The sequence below is a fragment of the Alexandromys fortis genome, unplaced genomic scaffold, assembly GCF_014885135.2.
Source record: "Alexandromys fortis isolate MF-2015 unplaced genomic scaffold, M_Fortis_MF-2015_v1.1 scaffold_11, whole genome shotgun sequence".
Lineage (NCBI taxonomy): Eukaryota > Metazoa > Chordata > Mammalia > Rodentia > Cricetidae > Alexandromys > Alexandromys fortis.
The window spans coordinates 16,805,466-16,818,759 of NW_026067912.1; the positions used below are offsets into that span (position 1 = coordinate 16,805,466).

A 13,294-nucleotide genomic window follows, 5' to 3' on the forward strand; every position below is an offset into this window, starting at 1 on the left:
ACCCTGGAACTGTGAGCCCGAATAAACCCTTTCTCCATTACGTTGCTTTTGTCGCAGTATTTTGTCATAGCAGCAAAAGCGTGACAACGAACTTCTGTTGTGCTTCATCTGTCTAATGAGCATGTCAACAAGATCGTCCTGCACAGGAAAGAGTCGACTCCGCAGGCCTGAGCTACTCAAATCTAGCACATCACCCACGCGGGTTTGTGTTCGTGGCCTGTGGCCAGTTCCCGAATACTGAACTGTTAGAATGTCCCAAGAACAAAGACTGTTTTGCACACTGGGAGACTTGAGCAAACTGTACTGGTCTGTCTGGACAGTTTTGTAAACAATGTGATGGATGGTAAACACCGGTTTGCCTGCTAGAAGTCTGGAGCTTTGGTGGTTGTGGTCCATCTATGTGAAAAACCTTCAGTGAACAAACCAGGCCTTGTAGGTTCAGGTGAGCTTCCTGCATGCGTGTGTGTGTGTGTGTGTGTGTTTGTGTGTGTGTGTGTGGTCTCAGCTCACTGCTGAGGGACTAAGCTATTGCACACTGTGCAGTTCCTCAGAGGGAAGACTTCAGCGCTGGAATGTTGTGTCCTTTTGACAGGTGTAGTGTATCTTTTTACTGTCCAGAACAAAAACTGAATAGCTCCTAGTCATATGAGCCTTTGTAGGGAAATCCCTGCACCTAGGAGTAGCCCGAGAGATGACAGACACACTGTTTCCAAGGTGACTGAAACTCAAATGACAGTGTTGAGGAAAACAGATGTTTGATGACACTTCCTAAAACAAGCAAAGACTTTCTTCAGGACCTTGGTGCTAGGTAGAGGAGGCACAGCTGAGGGGTCTGGCAGAGCGGGGGTGTTGTAGAATATTATTTTAAGGTGTATTGCTTTTGTTTATGCTACATTTGTTAAACTCTGTGAAGCTGTGATTCTTTGCCTGTGTAAAACACCTGATGGTCCAATCAAGAGCTGAACAGTCAATAACAATGCAGGAGAAAGGATAGGTGGGGCTGGCAGGCAGAGAATATAAATAGGAGGAGTAATCTGGAGAGGAAAAAGCAAGAGAAAAAAGGGATGACGTCAGGGGTCAGCCACCCAGCTACACAGCAAAACAGGGAGTAAGAGTGAAAGTAAGATTTGCAGAGGTAAGAGAAAGATACAAGACCAAAGGTAAAAGGTAGATGCAGTAACAAAAAAAAAAAAAAAGAAAGAAAGAAAAGCTGGCTAGAAACAAGTCAAGCTATGGCCAGGCATTTATAACTAAGAATAAGCCTCCGTGTCATAAAAATAAAATTCCTGCAGCAACGGAGGAGACCAGGCTCACTCTGAATACAGAATGAACAAGTGTAAGTCAATGGCCAAGGTACAAAATGGCAGTCAGTGATGGAAAACTGCTGAGCAGAATCATCATGGTGAGTTTCTGTCTGAACCGCCCTAATAGGATCCTTGCTGAAGACAAACCAGGGTGATGTGACACTCGGGGATGGCGGATGATGAGGAGCAAAGTCAGCTGTGCAGGGTGACTAGATACAAAGGAGTTTAAACAGAGGACTTCTGTTACACTCGCTCAGTAGGATTCTTGGCTAAAGCTGGGTTTTATACAAAAATGCCAGGTAAACCTACAAATTTCAAAAACCTGACTGACACTTGGCCAAGCAAAGTGTTTTTCTTGGTGTACAAAGTGCTCAACACAATGTCTGAGCCAAGAGTTATTAATACCACAACTGGCAGCAACCTGCATGGCTTTGGGATTGACCTGACTGGAGTGATGGGGAATGAAGAGATGGCAGACACTTGTGCAGAACAGCTGAGGTTGGCTGGCGGTGCACTCTGATGAAGCTGCTCCAGCAGCCCAGAAACTCTGCATGTTCATTATGAACAATATATGAACAATATTGGGGGCAGGCTAGCTAATCTTGATAGGAGTTCTCTGGAGGAGAGTGATCTCGGGCAGTCAAAGGAGGAAGTTGTGATTGATACTTTGTGTGCATACTGTCAACACCTTCACTAAGGGAAAGGCTTTGCCATTCCGTGAGACTGATCTATTTCTGTGGGTCTGAGGCTTTGGGGTCTTGACATGGCTATACTCGTGTTATGAATACTCATAACAACAGTACAATGTATTCACTCCCCACAACAATTGAATGTTACTTATAAACATAAAAAGTACTACAAAGACTAATCACATTATTCATAAGTGGTTGAGATGATTCCTTCTCATTCTTCCTTAAATATTTATTTACCTCCCTTGTCCTTTGGAGTTCTAGCTAGCTTCCACTGAACACAGGAACTGAAATCCTAACTTCTAAGATTATCAATAGTTGCATTGAAAAAACTGAATATCACTAGGAGCCTTTGTGCCTCCTGCCGTGCCTTCCTGGTGTCTCAAGAGGATGCAGCATGATGGTATTGGAAAGTATTAGCCAACGCCTATCTGCTTGCAGAATCTTGCTTTGCTCGACAACAATGTTCCCAATTCTAGATGAGTTTTGATTGGGCGGTGCTATGATGGTTTCTTTTCCTTTTGCAGATGATTTACTTCAAAAGGTCATACGACCCAGTGGTTATGAATGACGAGACACAGGCAAACTATCTCCGTAAGCAACAGGAAAGGGTTTTCCCTCGACTCCTAATTTCATGTAGGTACTTTTCTTGCTACTGAGACAAAATCCCTCACAAAAGCAACTTAAAGTAGGAAGGGTTTAGGGACCAGATAGATGACTTGAGCGCTGTAGAGATGAATACTTTGCATTGGTATGGATCTTGGTTTAGTGATACAAATTTAAGGTCAATTTTGTTACATGTATTTCTGCTCTTGTTTAAGGTATTGTGTTTGTGCAGCTCATTTAAAAATGTATAATTAAGAAATACAGGTTAGGGGCTGGAGAGATGGCTCAGAGGTTAAGAGCATTTCCTCCTCTTCCAAAGGTCCTGAGTTCAATTCCCAGCAACCACATGGTGGCTCACAACCATCTGTAATGAGATCTGGCGCCCTCTTCTGGCCTGCAGGCACACATGGAGGCAGAATATTGTATACATAATAAAAAAAATTAGTATGTCTTTAAAAAAAAAGAAATACAGGTTAATAAATAGCCATCCATACTAGTCAAGCTTGTAGTCATGTTATTTAGGTTTTCTAGATATGCAGAGATATATTTCAGATGGATAGGTATTCTTCAAACTTCTCAAAAACTAACACAATATGGCATTAAGTTTTTTTGGTTTGGTTTGTTTTGGTTTGATTTTTTTTTTTGGTTTTTTGTTTGTTTGTTTGTTTGGTTTTGGTTTTTCGAGACAGGGTTTCTCTGTAGCTTTGGTGCCCGTCCCGGAACTAGCTCTTGTAAACCAGGCTGGCCTCGCCTCGAACTTCCAGAGATCCGCCTGCCTCTGTCTCCCGAGTGCTGGGATTAAAGGTGTGCGCCATCACCGCCCGGTCCCGGCATTAAGATGTTTTAAGGACTTAGGAATTTTTATGACAATGAGACACATCTGTTCCTGGCAGTACCAATCTACTTTAAGGGAAAGATGGACATTGAAAAGGCTCCTTACCCTTATGGAGTGTTTTAGCCATTTGGGCAAACTGCTCTTGCCTGGACTGCTTGATGGTATGTTGTATGAACTAGACATGCAGGACCCACAGAAAAATGACTGCTAAACTTGCCAAAAGAAGGTGAAATGGTCCTTTAGGGTTCCTGCTTCGTGAGAGAACTGCCAGACATTTTGCAGGACACAGGAAAAAAGCAACTAATGAACTTTGCCAGTACAAAGCATAAGAAATCTTCAAATTTCTTGCTTCATGGAAAAGTCTGCCAGATACTATGGACCTATAGGTTGAAGATGGATGCCCCAACAGTACAGAACTTTGGGTGACTGTCCATGAAGCCAGATGTCTCTGTCAATTCTAGAATTTTGGAATTTGCTTACAATGTACTTCCTGTTTACTTAGGTAATATTAGCACCCTCTGGGGTCTTTGAAGAGTTGAAGAAAGAAAATTATATTTGCCAAATATAAATGGACTAAATATTGAACTATAATTCTTGCTTGATAACTGTTTTGTTGTATGTAATTTTACTATGTTAAAGTTAAAACTTTCCTTCTTATTTAGACAGAAAAGGGGAAATGGTGTGGAAAGGCCTTTCGTATATGTGTTACTTTTATTGGTTCATAAATAAAGCTGCTTTGGTCTACAGAAGAGCAGAATAGAGTAAGGCAGAAATTCCAAACAGAGATAGAAGAGAAAAAAAGATGAAGTCAGGGAGATACCATGTAGCCACCAAAGGAGACAGACACCCAGAAACCTTACCAGTAAACCATAAGCCTCATGTTAAAATATAAAATAATAGAAATTGGTTAATTTAAGATATAAGAGCTAGCTAGCCATATGCCTAATAGGCCAAACAGTGTTTAATTAATACAGTTTCTAAGTGATTACCTCAGGTCTGAGCAGCAGAGAAATGAACAAGGAGCCTCTGACTACACTTGAGTGTTAAGAGTACAAAGTTATCCTCTAGAGACCTGAATTTGTTTCCTAGAACTCAGTTTGATGACTCACAGTCTCCCATAACTCCAGCTCCAAAGGGATTTAATGCCTTTGACCTGGACTCATGTGCACCTAAACTCATGCAGATACACACACATATATACATAATTAAAAAGTAAATAAATTTGAAAATAAGTAAAACAATCACAATAATAAACTATAACCACTACAAGTTTAAAATGGAAGATCATATTAATCATCTTTTCAGCACTATAACAAATACATGAGATAAACAACTTACATAGAACAGTGGTTTGTTTTGTCTCACGGTTTTCTCAATTCATGGTCAGCTGATCCTTGCTTTTGGCTCTATCTCAAGACAGCATATCATAACTGGAGGGTGTGGTGAAGCAAAATTATTCATCTCATGGCCAAGGAGAAAAAGACGCGAGGAGAAGTGAACAAACCACATTACACCTCCAGAGACAAGCCCCCAGTATCCTTCATGCCATCACACAGTCCCTATTCTTAAAGGTTCCAACTTCCAGCATCCCTGGAGACCAGCCTTCCAAACCAAGCCTATGGGAAACAGTTCATATGCAAGCTATAGAGAAGAAAAGTTGTCCAACTAAAAGCAGGAAACTGGAGTTGGAAAGGTGACCCAGCCTTTAGGAGCATGAGCTACTCTTCCAGAAGACTCGGGTTTGATTCCCAGTACCCTCCAGCAACTTGCACCTCAAACAGGGTCACTAATTGGAGACAAAGTGGCTAAATACCTGAGCTTAGGGAGGCATTTCTTATTCAAACCGCCGTAAGAACCTATAATAGTGTCTAACCACCAGTTGTACCCCCAGTGCCAGGGCATCCCACAGCCCCTTAGGTTCTCCACGGGCATGCATAGGTGCACAGACATATATGTAGGCAAAACACAGACAACAAAACAGTAAAAATGGGAGATTGAAACAATACCCAGGTTGCTCCCCTCCCCATTTCTGCCGCATTTTCAAGAAATTGCTTCTTCTCGTTTCGTCCCTGTCATTGTTTGTGACGTCAGTAGCCTGCTTTGTCACGCTGAGCCTTGGTTTCTTCTCCAGAACGGTGCAGTCGTTGAGGTAAATGAGATGCCTACCTTGGTAGAAAGGATGGAATACGCCTTATCTGCCAATTTTCTAGTGCTACTAATTTCACTAGTATGTTATTGTTGCTTCAACTACTAGCACTCATATACATTTATAGTTTCCAGAGTCCCTCATTCCAGCTAGTGCGAGTACAAGAATAAATCAATCAGTAATTTTAAATTGACTTATGCCAGTACATAAAAGCAAGTCTGAGAAGCATGGAGAAGTTTCTTAGGAAGCCATCATAAGAAGTTTGAATTAGGGCCAGGAATATGCTTAGTTGATAATAGTACTTGCGCTAAAGTTGACAAAGCCCTGGGCTCTATCTCCAGCACTACATAAAACCAGGCATAGTCGTAAATGCCTGTAATCCAGCACTAGGGGGGTAGAGGCAGGAGGATTAGGAATTCAAAGGCATTCTAAGTGTATAATGAGTTTGTGTACATCCTGAGATTCTGTCTAAAATAATAATTGTAGTAACAAAAGTATAATGTAATTGGTTAAGCTAAATGAGTAATCTTATATGGTAGATCTTACTGCATTAACTACAAAATATGACAGGTTTGAGTGTAAGTTAAATTCTTACCCAATTAAAATACATTGAAAAGAATTACAAGCTGGCAGGAACTCATTCCTGTCAGGGATTTACAGGAAGAGTGTCCCTAACTAGTTGCCCAGCCTAAGCCCCGATATCCTTGCCATTACTTAGAGAATATCCCAAAGGGAGGTTTGACTTTGTACATAGTCAATGTGCGAGAAACATTTATTTATCAGATTTCTCAGTTTCAGAGCTTCAGTACCTTCAGAGCAGGTGGGGGATAAAAATCAGATAAGTCACTAGTGGCTTTCACTCTTCCTAGGGTTGCAAACCTTTCCCGATGGACTTGCTTATGAACATAGATCCTGAGACCATGAAAGCTACCGCTTAACAGAGTAAAGTTCAAACCAGAAAGAAACTGGCTTTGTGGTCATTCTCTACAAAGATACAGAGGCCCTTTTGGCCTCTAAAAAGTCTAGCAACATACTGGGGATACAAATGCCTGAATTCACTGCAGTATGTTTGGGGCGGAAGAATGTTAGTGAGAATATACAGAAGACCCGGTTCACATTTTCCCACCAGAGCTGTTTCAGAAAGAAAATAGCACAAATTAGCCAATGCTTCGCAGTGGAAAGTAGCATACCTTAGGAACTGGTTCAGAGGGATATTTTCGTTCTTTTGCTTTATTGTTTCAGCTAATCATTCGACCTCTGTGTGACCTTCCTTTCCTTCGGGAAACGTTCTGAATTTGATCTGATCTCTTTAAAGCTATTTCACTGGGGAAAATACTTTTTGGTATTTGTGAATTTACAAAATGTTCTTAACCTCTGGAAAAAAAAATAAATAGATAGGTTAGAAAAAATTGAAACAAGTCCAAATGACTGCTTTGAAATCCCTCAAGTACAGGAAGAGTGTAGCTGGACCAAAACAACAGTAGGACCCAGGCAAGAATCTAGAGAAGTCTCCGAAGAAGTTAAAAAAAAATGATTTTCTGTGAATCGTTGTGTCTGTGTTCCTTCAGTGCTTCTTCCAAAGAAGAAGAAGAGTTGTAGAAAAGCATGAGAACAGAAATGTTACTAAAATTCAGTGTTTAGCAAGAGTACCCCAGTACAACAAGCCTCCCTGAACCGCCAACGAATTCATATCCAATGAGAAAGCAGTCAAGGAGAACCAAGAAGTGACCATGCTAGGTGCTGACCTTCTAGAGAACCACAAGCAAGCAAGGCTGGCAAGGGTGACGCAGGCCTATTATTCCAGACCTGGGTAAGCTGAGCAGGAGGGTCTTGAAGCCAAGGCCAACCTCAGCTATGGACCCGGGGTGTCATAATGGGACTCTATAGAAAGAGAGACAGATCAAGAAAAAGGGGATATGGAGAAGGGGGATGTGGTAGAGGGAGAAAGAAACGAGGAGAACCCTGTGTGATGCACATGTCTGTAATGCTGGAACTCGGTGGGTAGAGGCAGGAGGATCATCTTCAGCTGTACAGCAAGTTCATGGACAATCCAGAGAACATGAGACCATATCTCAACAAAGAAATAAAATTTTACAAAGGGGGAAGAGGGGGGGAAGGAGGGAAGAAGAGAGGAGGAGGGAGGGAGGGAGGGAGGGAGGGAGGGAGGGAGGGAGGGAGGGAGGGAGAGAGGGAAGGAAGGAGGGAGGGAGGGAAAAAAACTGAACCAGGCAGGCTTCTTGCCTACATGAGCTGCTTTAGGTGCGGGAAACAGGTAAGGGATAAAAAGCACTGTGGAAACACTTGGACCATAAGAATTTTCACGTCATAGGGAGGTAAACTTGACTCTTGGTCAAAGCCTTCCTATCCCTGAGAGTAGCCTTAGTTCTGCATCTAGTTCAGAATCCATAGAACTTTCCAGTCCACAGATACTTACACCTCCAGTGAGACACTGTTACAAACACCACTCTGCACATTGTATGTTCTAGAAACAAGTAAGCAATGTGCTTGCCCTTAAGAAGGCACCCTAGCAATCAGAGACAAAAGAACATAGCAACTACGGTGACAGACTTCAGAGCCAGAGGACTCTGGGATAAATCACATCACTGGATGACTTTAACCCTCAGTTTCCCCATGCAGACTCGTAGAACTGCAGGAATCAGATGAGACAAGCAACTGTGCTTAGGACCAATAGGGCACAGATGACCAGCATATGATCAGCCTGGCCTAAATGTGTATTTGTAACTTGTCATGTGACATAATACGGCAAAATCATCTTATGGAGGAACAGTTTGTTTTGGCTTAGGACTTGAGCATGGTCTGTCCTGGCTGGAGGGGTGGAGATGAGAGGAGAGATTGAGCAGGAGTCTGGCTGCTTGTGCTGTTGCATCCACAGTCAGAAAGCAGAGAAAGATGAATTCAGCCTAGCGCCCCTCCCCGTAGTATGCTGTAGCCCACATTCAGGGTGTGTCTTCTCTCTTCAGTTAATGCTCAATGAAACTCCCAGACAGACATACCCAGAGGTGTGTTCCCTAGGAGTCTAGATCCAGTCAAGTTGTCATAGTAAGTGAGACATTGAGACAGAGAGCTCCTAAATTCCTGCTCAGTCAGACACCACTCTGGTACTAGACCCCGATGATGAACTAGGCAAGAACAATACACATATGTTTGTACAAATATTACATGTCAGTTACATTTTCTGCTTGATTTTTTTTTTTAAGGACAAAGCTTTAGACTTCATGGAGCCTCGTCCCCTGCTCATCTCAACCAGAAAGCAAACTGCACTAATATAAAGTGCATCAAATAGCATCTGTATGTTTGTGGGACTTTGTGCAAAACAGACCGTAGGAATCTGAGAGGAAACTATGGTTAAGTGGAAGAGGAAAGGCATGCTTGGAAAACACTGTGCTCCTGAGCAAAGAAAACAACAATTATGTGAAAAGCCTATTGTATTCTGCGCAGAAGTTCTTCCGGAACCGGTCATTTAGCATTTCCTAAAAGTCAGCTCTCGAGTGGTTTAAAATAGAACAGATGACACAGACTTTCCACCCTGATGCAGCACACTTTGCCGGTGCGGCCCAGGAATGCAAGGCCAGGAGCTCATTTCTGGATTGTGGTGTTCAGCCAGGTAAATCTAGACCACCTTGAGTTCTGGGTCTTTGGGTCCAGATTGTCTGGCTGCCAGTTAGAAGCCTTGGCTCCGCTGCTTGGCCTTAGAGGCCCAGGAGGAAACCACTGGCCAGAGCGACTGCAGGAGGCCAGGGAGCTTTGGGCCTTTGAACCGAGCCTCACTCCCCTAAGATTTGAATGACAGCTAGAATACGAGTTCCACCCTCACCCCCGGTTACAAGGCATGTGTCCCTGTCCAATCAACAATGACATGAAAACAAGCAAAAAGTTTCCCATTAATTTTCAGTCTAATTATAAAGATATATTTAATTCACTGGAAACAAGTAGAAGCTCTAACTCTACAGAGTGGGGGTAACTTTCTCAATGGCAGCGTCTGAGAAGTGTGGAGCAATTTGGAGGGAGCTTGCTGGAGACCTGGTTTCAGCTTTGATCGAGCAGCTTGTTGAACTTCAACAAAGGACCTAACTTCTTTGGGCCCCAATTTATGTATCTTTAAACTGGGTGTGTTTAGGAGCCCCTTTATTTGCTTTATCTCAAGAATGTATTTTTTTTTAAAAATCATATGCACATATGCATACCTCCTTCATAAAATGTTTGGCAAAACAGCTCCGCGAGATGTTGGTTAGTCCATGTGGTGCCATGACAAGCGCTTGAAGCTGTGTAATTTACAAAGAAAAGATATGTATTGTGGGTTTGAGCTAGGGAATCTAAGGCCAAGATGCCTGGATGTGGTGCCCGGTCATGGTCTTTCCTGTGTTCATGTCAGAAGTCAGAAGGGGCAGAGGGAAACTATCAAGCCCTTCTGCAACAGAACCGTCCATTCACTAGGGCAGAACCCTGGTGTCCCAAACACTTCCCCAAGTGCCCCACCCCCAACAGTGTTGCAGTGGGGATTAAGCTTTCGACACCCGAGTTGGGGACAGGACACATTCAGAACACAGCAGATATTAACACAGGACAGCGGGGAAATGAAGGCTAAGGGAACTCCTTTCTTTCCCCAATGGCTAAGCTATGGCGCAAGGTGTGATCTTGGAGGATCTCCCCAAGATGCCACATATGCTTCCTACCCAACTTCAACCACCTTTAATTTGCCAGAATGTGAACACCTCTATATGAGAAAGATAAGCCTTGCAGGAAGAGTGCATTGCCTACTTGAACCCTTGACTAATATGGGTTATACTTTGTTATTCACCTATACAATAATCCCTCTCTTTTGTAGTTCTCAGAGGAACGATATAAGAGCACTGAGTCTTACATGGATGGAGACGGTGTCTGAATTTCATTCTACAGACCAGACTTGTTCATAAGAACAGTTTGTCTTCCCTATCTGTGCCCCATCAATGGTGGAGAATGTAACCAGAACATAGAGTGATGTAGATCTGACCTACCACATGCAATTCCCTAGGACTGCAGGACAAATCAGTCATTATACCAGTCACCTGACACAGACAAAAAGGCAGCCCCCTTCATGACTTCTCCAGAATGACTTATGGGTACAGACCGGTCCCATGGCTGTCCCACCCACAGACTGGTTATTGGGACATATTAAGATCAACAAATCCCTATCCATCAGGACAGAATGGCTATTTTTAAAATCTGCAAATGTAAACAATAAGCAAGACCGTTGGTAGCCAACACAAAACAGAGAAGATACTAGCTGCACCAAGATTTCAATGTAGGGTACATTCTCTAAAACTCATAAAGATCCAAGACAGGTCTTGGATTCAAAATCACTTCTATTTCCTGTTCAATTTTCTATGGATGCCTCAACTAGGAATTCTGCTCTTGGTTTTCTGACAAGTGACCTTCCAAAACAATGTGAGTTTATCGATACATTATCTGATGTAATTATTGCAATAAATGATTCTTCTATACAGCCAAAGGAACAGAACGATGCCTTGAACAATTGTTGATCTCTATACTGTGATTCCTCTCTATCAAATAATGCCTAAAAGAGTAGGGATTGGATATTTGATCTGCTGATTCCAAGGCCAGATGGTGCTATTGGCTTATTAGTCTTTCAGCTAAGCCAATGGGTACAGTTGCAGCCATTAGGATTCAGTGGGACTTACTAAGAAAAACATCTAGTGCCCTGGCTCTATGTGGTAAATGCCATGGCGGGAAACAATTTGGGATGGAAGAAAAGAATTGCTTATTCAGCTTGCAACTCTCAGGTCACACTTCATCACTGAGGGACGTCAGGAAAAGAACTCAAGGCAGGAACTTCCGGAAGTAGAAGCCATGGAGGAGTGCTGCTTTGGGATTTGCTGCCCCTGGCTTTCTCAGTTTGTTTTCTTACACACTCAGGACCACCTGCCCAGGGACTGTTCCACTGTCAAAACCTGGGCTGTCCCCATTGGTCATTAATCGAGAAAATGCCCCCACAAACCTACCTACAGACTGACCTCATGGATTCATTTTCTTAGTTGAGGTTCCCTCCTCTCAGATGACTCTAGCTAGCGTGAAAAACTAGCCAGCACATATCATAACTTACCTCACAGAAAAGACCATGATCCATATATGCTAGCACCGAGTCTTAAGTATTTGACTTTAGTAAATTTGTGATTTTATATCACTTAGGAGTTCAATTTTTTAAATGTTTAATACAGTGACAGAAATATATGGTAGTGGTTATGAGCACAGGCAACCAAAGTTCTCACAGTACAGCCAGCAGGCCTCTCTTCAGAGAGACTTCTTTGCCCACTCAATGAAGACTGCCGAGGGAGAGTTGAGCCAAGGGTTTCTAACCTCTGCCTTACTCAAGGTGCTCACTCCGGATTATTTTGTTTCCATGGATAGCGATGAGTTGTGTGTGCCTTGGAAAAGAACAAAGCACTTGCTATTTCCTACCCTGGCTCTCGGTCTTCCCACCCTGGTTAGGTTGTCCATTGCTCTCAGAAATCCTTGTTCACATATTTAAATGTGATGCTAGCATTTCCTTCCTTGGTTCATTAACTGCCCTTGGTGCGGGTTAACCAGTGACCCCAAAAGAGGTCTCCAGTTGCTATAGAAAAGTGGTGAGCAATTCTCACCCTGCACCTCAGCCAACAAAAATGTTGTGTCTTTTTACAAGCAGCTCAAGTCCCAGAAGGCCACACAGTTCATGGCATGATATATGTAGAAGAACAATAAAAAAAACTTTTATGGCTCCAGGGAAGCCAACAAGTCCCAGAAGTGCCTGAGGCAGGTAAGCTGGTGTGTCCTCATGTAGCCTTGGCAACTTCAGGAAACCAGATGCACAGCGCCCAGCACTCAAACTTCAAACAGTCCTAGACTTGAGACAAGCACATTTAGGTTTTCTGGGAAATCAGGGTAGTTTGTTTTGAAGCATGAAAGCTGAATGAGTTTAATGAACAATAAGGTTTTTTAGCTTTGAAAAGCCAAAAAAAAAAAAAAAGCACTTTCTATTGCCCATTTGTTAAGGCATAGACATATTCAGAGAAGTCTAATCAGGATGTTTGTGTCTAACCGCTGACTCCCCAGTAACAATGCCTTTTGAAAAGGCACGCATGCTTCCCTGTACGTGTGCCACGATGATCAACGTCCACAGGGTGTTGTTAGGAAGTAGGAAACTTTTCAGAGATTGCCCTTTCATTATAGACCAGCCCAGGAGGTCAACATTGACATCAATTGGATGTTACATGTACAGCACCCACAATAATGAAGACTGTAATGGAGGAGGAAGTGTCCCCAAGAATCATTTCTAGCATACACTCAATAAAGGTATGAATTCTGTATAATTTTCTATCTTTCTGTGTGTGTGTGTGTGTGTCTGTGTGTGTGTATGTACTGACAAACTGTGAGGCTCTGTCTGATGTTTTTATTAAACGTTCGTCGTTTGTTTGCGCATAGTATTGTGCTAGTTACTTTTCTTATTGCTTTGATGAAATCGCACATAAACAACTTAAGGGCGGGAGGGCCAATCTGGGCTCACTGTATCAGACAGTTGCGGGTCCACTGTGACTGGGAAGGCAAGGTAGAGTGGTCGGTCCTTGGCAATGAACTACAGCAACTGTTGAGATCACTGTGGCCCAGGAAGCAAAGGGAGTACCAAACCAGGTCCCGCCTTTAACCTTCATAGGCCTGC

At 42.8% G+C, this 13,294-nt stretch overlaps 1 long non-coding RNA gene across 1 annotated transcript; it reads left to right on the forward strand.

Annotated features, from left to right (window-relative positions):
* The first annotated feature begins 1,069 nt into the window (after positions 1-1,069).
* Positions 1,070-11,040, forward strand: LOC126499513 (uncharacterized). Its single transcript, XR_007591090.1, has 3 exons — positions 1,070-1,402; positions 2,521-2,629; positions 8,799-11,040. It is a non-coding gene; the product is annotated as an uncharacterized lncRNA (long non-coding RNA).
* Positions 11,041-13,294: the final 2,254 nt, after the last annotated feature.